Here is a 6,000-nt window from a genome sequence, read left to right as displayed (position 1 = left end):
CGTTAAATTACCGACCGTATTTTATACAGTTGTTAAATTACCGACCGCTTTTACCGACCGCCAAGAGTATTTATTTATTTTTAAAAAGATTTTCTTAGCTAGAAACCCTAAGAAACTCCTCCTAATCTCTACCCACGTTTGTACGCCGTATCCCTCCCTATTTTCTTTCTCTCTCTTCAACTTCCCTCATCTCCCCTTCTCTTTCTCTCTCTTCAACCTCCCTCAATCTCTCTCTCATCTTTCTTTTTTTCTTCTGTCACTCATCTCTCTTCAACGTCCCTCAATCTCTCCTCTCTCGTCTTTTTTTTCGTCACTCATTAAAATTGATATTGCAAGCATTAACGACTTCCGTTTCTATTTTTTTTTCAATGTCAATTCTTTTATTTAATTAACTTCAGTGATTTGATTTTTTCTCTTTTTATATTTTTGTGTTTGAATTTTAAATCTGATGAGTTTGTGTGTGCTGAATTTTTATGTAGGTGAAGAATTTGAGTAGATCTTCGATATGATGGAGTTAAGCATTGAAGAACAAAGCTCTAAAGAGAAGATCTGACAGAGAATTACTTGGAGGTGAAGAAGGAGAATAGATCTATGTGTTTTCACAATAAGGTAAGCTTTGTACTTTTTGATTATTTATTTATTTATTTGAATTGCAATAGTGCAGGGCATTTTCAAGGAATTTAGTGATAATATTTTTTAAAAAAAATATATTTGATTTTTTTGTTTAGGCTGTTGAATTTTATAGTTGGACATAAAATTGTATTTATGTTATTTTTTAACTTTTTTAACGATCTAATATGTATGTTAAAACGTGAACTTGCAGGGATTTAATCTCGACATTTGTTGATACCAAGAACCATTGATTTGATAAATTTGGGAAGAAGTTGGAAGGAAATAACTTCAAGCATACATAGTCTGAGGTTTATGTTTAGTTTTAGATCGATTTTTTTTAGAATTATTCTTACTCATCTTTGTAATTGTAATTCAAGTGAATTGTGTCATAATAAAAGTTCCTTTTATTACTTTACATTGCAAGTGAATTATGTCATAATATATTTTAGTATTAAATTGGGAAATTTTTTATACCTATATAATGTACTTCGTATTCGGCTATGAAAAAAGTAGCTGGGTCCAATGTTTTTTTTGTTGCGTTAACTCAATTTACCGACCGACATGCAGTCGGTAATTTAGCGACGACCTATGGTAGTCGCTAAATTAACGACCGCATGTCGGTCGCTAATTTAGCGACCGTCAAGGCGGTCGCTAAATTAGCGACTGCTAAGACAGTCGCTAAATTATCGGCTGTCTAGGCGGTCGCTAATTTTGCGACTACTTAAGCGGTTGGTAAAATAACAACTACTAAGCAGTCGATATTTCAGACGGTAAAATTTATCGACCGCTTTCCAGTCGGAGTTTCCCAAATTACCGTCCAGGAGAATACTGACCGGCCTTTTACGACCGTTGGCGGTCGCTAAATAGTTTACTGACCGTATTTCTTGTTTTACCAACCACTTTTTGCGGTCGGAAATTAGTTCATTTCTTGTAAACGTTTAAAAAGAAGATTAGATTTTAGCATACATTGCCTAAGCCTTCTCTCCGGTCACCACCCACAAATTATTAGGTACACCCGGTTGTATGTAGCTCTACATGCAACCGGATCGTTTTGTATTTTCTAATCCCTTAAAAAAAGCACATTTTTCAGTTTAAAAGCACATTTTCAGTTTAAAAGCACATTTTTCAGTTTAAAATCACATTTTTACAATTTTAATGCACATTTGTTTTTCAAATATTATGATATTGAATATCTTCTTCCAATTGGTAAAAAACCTAAACTTAAAAGGTGAGCAACCAACATCAATTTACATATCCTCTCAAATTATTCGTGCTCGTATGTGCTTTTGTACTAACAATGTGTTATTTTGAAATGTATCTGCTTTTAAGCTATAAAAAATGTACTTTAACTTGTAAAAATGTGCTTTAAACTATAAAATTGTGCTTTTTGAGGGTTACAAATCAAAACTACCCCGTTGCATGTAGAGCTACATACAACCGGATGTACCATTTACCAATTGGTCACCACCCGTTTGAATTGGTGACTCCAACGTGTTCTTTTATTTGTTGCGATACTCTCTAAGCTTCAATTCCGCAAATGCTCCGTACATGTAGAAAATATTCAGTATATATTTTAACTACTTTTAGGTTATTTCTCAATATTCCTAATTGTTAGTCAAAGTATTCCTGGGATTAAGCTTTTAGGTTATTTCTCAACATTCGTAATTGTTAGTCAAAGTATTCCTAGGATTAACCTATGTTGTTTTTCCTGATTCTCAGTCTTTGCCACTAAAAACTAGGTTAGTCGTTATCATTATAGCTATATACGGAGTAATGTAATTGATACAATGCAATATATTCAATCTTACTAATTCTCTATATTGAGCACTAGGCAAAATATTTAAGGAACCGAGAAAGTATAACATTATTGCCCATTTTTGTACTAGTCTAGTACACATTAGTTCTTAGGTTAAAACAAAAACATACTCCCTCCATATTTTAAAAAGAGACTTTGGGCGTGTTCGGCAGTAGCGTTTGAGGTAGCGGGTAGCGTTTTGACCTAGTCAAGACGCTACTTGTAAAATTTGTGAGTGTTTGGCAAGGTAGCGGTTTGGGTAGCGGTTAGCGGTAGAGGTAGCGTTTGGGTAACTTTTGTCAAACGTTAAAATTAATAGATTTTAAGGTAGCGGGTAGCTTTTGACAAATTTATAATAAAGTTTAAAAAATATTCTACCTTTTATTTTATTTTAGAATATCAACCGCTACTTTTACCGAACACACATATTAGTTAGCCGCTACTTTGACAGCTAACCGTTACCCGCTACTCAACCGCTAACCGCTACCCGCTACCGTTAATTTTGCCGAACAGGGCCTTTGTCCGACACGTAATTTTAGGAGAGTGAGTTGAATTTATTAAAATAAGATGAAAGTGGGGTAGTAGGTGAATTATTTATTATAGTAAAAAGATGATTTGAGTAAATGTAGAGACCACAAGAAAGAAAAAAATATTAATATAATTGGAAGTGGAGACCAAAACATGTCAAAAAATGAAAGTATATCTCTTTTTAAAATGCGGTCGTTTAAGGAAAGTGTATCTCTTTTTAAAATATGGAGGGAGTATTATTCAACAATCAAATATGGACGGATTTTTACCAATTGTATGTTGGTTCAGTGGTGATTGAGGCTGAATTTGGTAGGGCGAACCACGTGTTCGATCCCCCACAACAACAATTGAGATGAGACTGAAACTTATCCACCAAAAATTCGCCCCCAATCAGAATTTACCTAAGGGTTAACCTGGTGGTAACACAAAAAAAATATATGAATGGATTTTTTATTTACTCGTGTACTTAGACGGTACCGATCTATAAGCAAGGAACTTAATTGATTAATAATCACATTTATACCCTATTCTATAAAACTAGCCGTATCAGTAACTTTTAACGGTTAAGTAGAGTGTAGTGGTTAGAGTAGGCTTTAAATAGTAGCGGATAAGGGTTGCTGTTAAAATAGCAATTAGTAAGTAAAGTAACGGTCGAGATAATAAGATACAATAAAAGCAATATATTTTGTTTAAAACGTTATTATAATTTTATCAAATGTTACCAGCTATCTTTAAACGCTAATAATTTTAACGGTTGATAAAAAATATATCCAATCGTTAACCTTCTTTCAAAAGGTTATCCACCATCTTAAACGCTATAACCAAACACGAATAAATCAAATAGTTCTAAGAAAAATAATATACAAAATAACAAACTATAACATTCCATTAAAAATCACGAACAAAAACAGGTTTTAAGGATTTTGATAGCATTTTTTACGCTTAGGGAGTTGGACTTGTTTTTCTTCTTGAAGGCGCCGACAGTTGTCTGGCATTGGAAATCTCCAACTGTGACTAGACTTTCCAAACAAATTTGTGTACACCAATCCTCTGGCATTAAGGGAGAATAATGTGGATCTGCTAAATCTTCAAATGCCATTGGAGAGTTAACAAAACGGGAAAAAAAGCGCCAACTTTTGTCTTCCGAAAGCCTAAAGTTAACCCAAGAATCTTTCAGCCCATACACCCAAACATCAACATCTGACATAAACCAAATCCGTGAAATCAAACATAAAGATCTGTCCTCGTAAACACTTAAAAATTCATTATATTTCAATAATGGAAATGTAGACATGCAATCAGGAACATCGATTTCACTCCATTCCTCAGAACAAAGATCTAAACAAGCGATCACACGTTTGCCAGATTTACGCGAATGCAAGATCCAATGTAGGAGATGATTGTCGATGAGAACTCCGTCGATCATCCACCTACTACTCTCACATTGTCGAGCATAAAATCCCCCGTCGCTAATAGACTTCCATGAATTGTCCTTAAAACTAAAGATCCTGACTCTTAAGGGAAAATATTTGTTGTCGTAGTCGTAGTTTTTGAATATCCTTTTAATGCTAACAAATTTATAATTGTCGTTCTCGGAATCAAATCCGAACCCAAAACCGTCCAACTTCAAGGTTTCAAAATCAGGAAACTTAGAGAAGGTGAGGGTTAAAGGGTTAAGTAAAACTATGCTCGCGCGCGGCTGCTCATAGGCGTATAAACAGACTAAACCATTGCAAGACCCCACGATCAGTGATTCGAGTGAATTATATTTTTGGTTGCCGAAGAGGTTTATTTTGAGAGGAGGAGATGTCGTCAGAGTGTCGAGGTCGATACGGTATAACAACTCGTATGAGAAGTTGGATTTGAGAATGAGGAATCGATTATTGGAGGGTTTTGAATGTTGGAGGTGGAGATGGCTGAATTTTGGGTCGGTTATTACTTACTCCCTCCGTCCCGGAATACTCGACTCGGTTTGACCGGCACATACTTTAAGGGATTTGAATTGACTTATTTAATTTAATAGATAGTAGTTGATAGTGGGGTATTATTTTAATGTAGTTAGTGTGAGGTGGGTTAAGAGGTGGGGTTGAGGAAGAGTAGGGGTTGAATTTTTAATTATTTTTTGTATGGAGTAGGGGGTGGGTGGGTTAATAGGGATGGAGTGAGAAATAATATAATATTGTTAGAATATTTCCATTTTTAGAAACACGTCAAGTATTAAGGGACGGCCCGATAAGGAAAACAGGTCAAGTATTCCGGGACGGAGGGAGTATTAGGGTTCGCCATGATATGCATACACATTTTAAACGTATAATAGTCCTCGCTGGTAAACGAAGGAATATCTCTATGAGAATGTCTAGGGGGAGAACGGCTGCCATTTTAATTCATGGGTACAAGGAAAATGACTCTCCAAAATACAAAGCATCTTGATCTGTATTATAGGGAACATATGACTGTGTCATAGGGTTAAAGATAATTATCATCAAAATAGAGCTTACAAATATTTTTCTAATTAATATCAATGATGGATAAATTTGTTATTTTCTCCTTTAATATCTTATTTATTAAAAAAAATTAGCAAAAATAAGGATACATAGACAAAATTATGCAGTAAAAACTACTCCCTCCGTCCCAGAATAGTCGTTACACTTACCTTTGCACAAAGTTTTAGGTGATAAGTGGTTGTTTGGTTATCAATTGTTATTTTATTGAAAAAGTAGATATGATTGGAGTTAGTGGAGTATTTTTTTAATTGAATGAGAGAGGGCGTGGGGACAAAAATAAATTTAGTGGAAAGAAAGAGACAATATAATAATTGTGGAGTCATTCCTAATTTAGAAGTGTAACAACTAATCCGGGACGGACGAAAAAGGAAAGTGTAACAACTAATATGGGACAAAGGGAGTAAAAAATAACATTCGTTCCCACTCAATCACCCACCTGCATATCTACACTACCCTCAAACCCACCCTTAGAATCAACATTTTTTGATTTGGTAAGAAAATTTTGAATTTGAATCTACCTGCATATCTACACTATATTTAGTAGGAATTTTTAATAAATTG

General features: G+C 34.5%; 1 long non-coding RNA gene across 1 annotated transcript; it reads left to right on the top strand.

Moving 5' to 3' along the window:
* Nucleotides 1-1,027, top strand: LOC110798283 (uncharacterized). Its single transcript, XR_002536046.2, has 2 exons — nt 1-609; nt 824-1,027. It is a non-coding gene; the product is annotated as an uncharacterized lncRNA (long non-coding RNA).
* Nucleotides 1,028-6,000: the final 4,973 nt, after the last annotated feature.

The sequence above is a fragment of the Spinacia oleracea genome, chromosome 2, assembly GCF_020520425.1.
Source record: "Spinacia oleracea cultivar Varoflay chromosome 2, BTI_SOV_V1, whole genome shotgun sequence".
NCBI lineage: Eukaryota > Viridiplantae > Streptophyta > Magnoliopsida > Caryophyllales > Amaranthaceae > Spinacia > Spinacia oleracea.
This window is presented reverse-complemented; position numbering and strand designations above follow the sequence as displayed.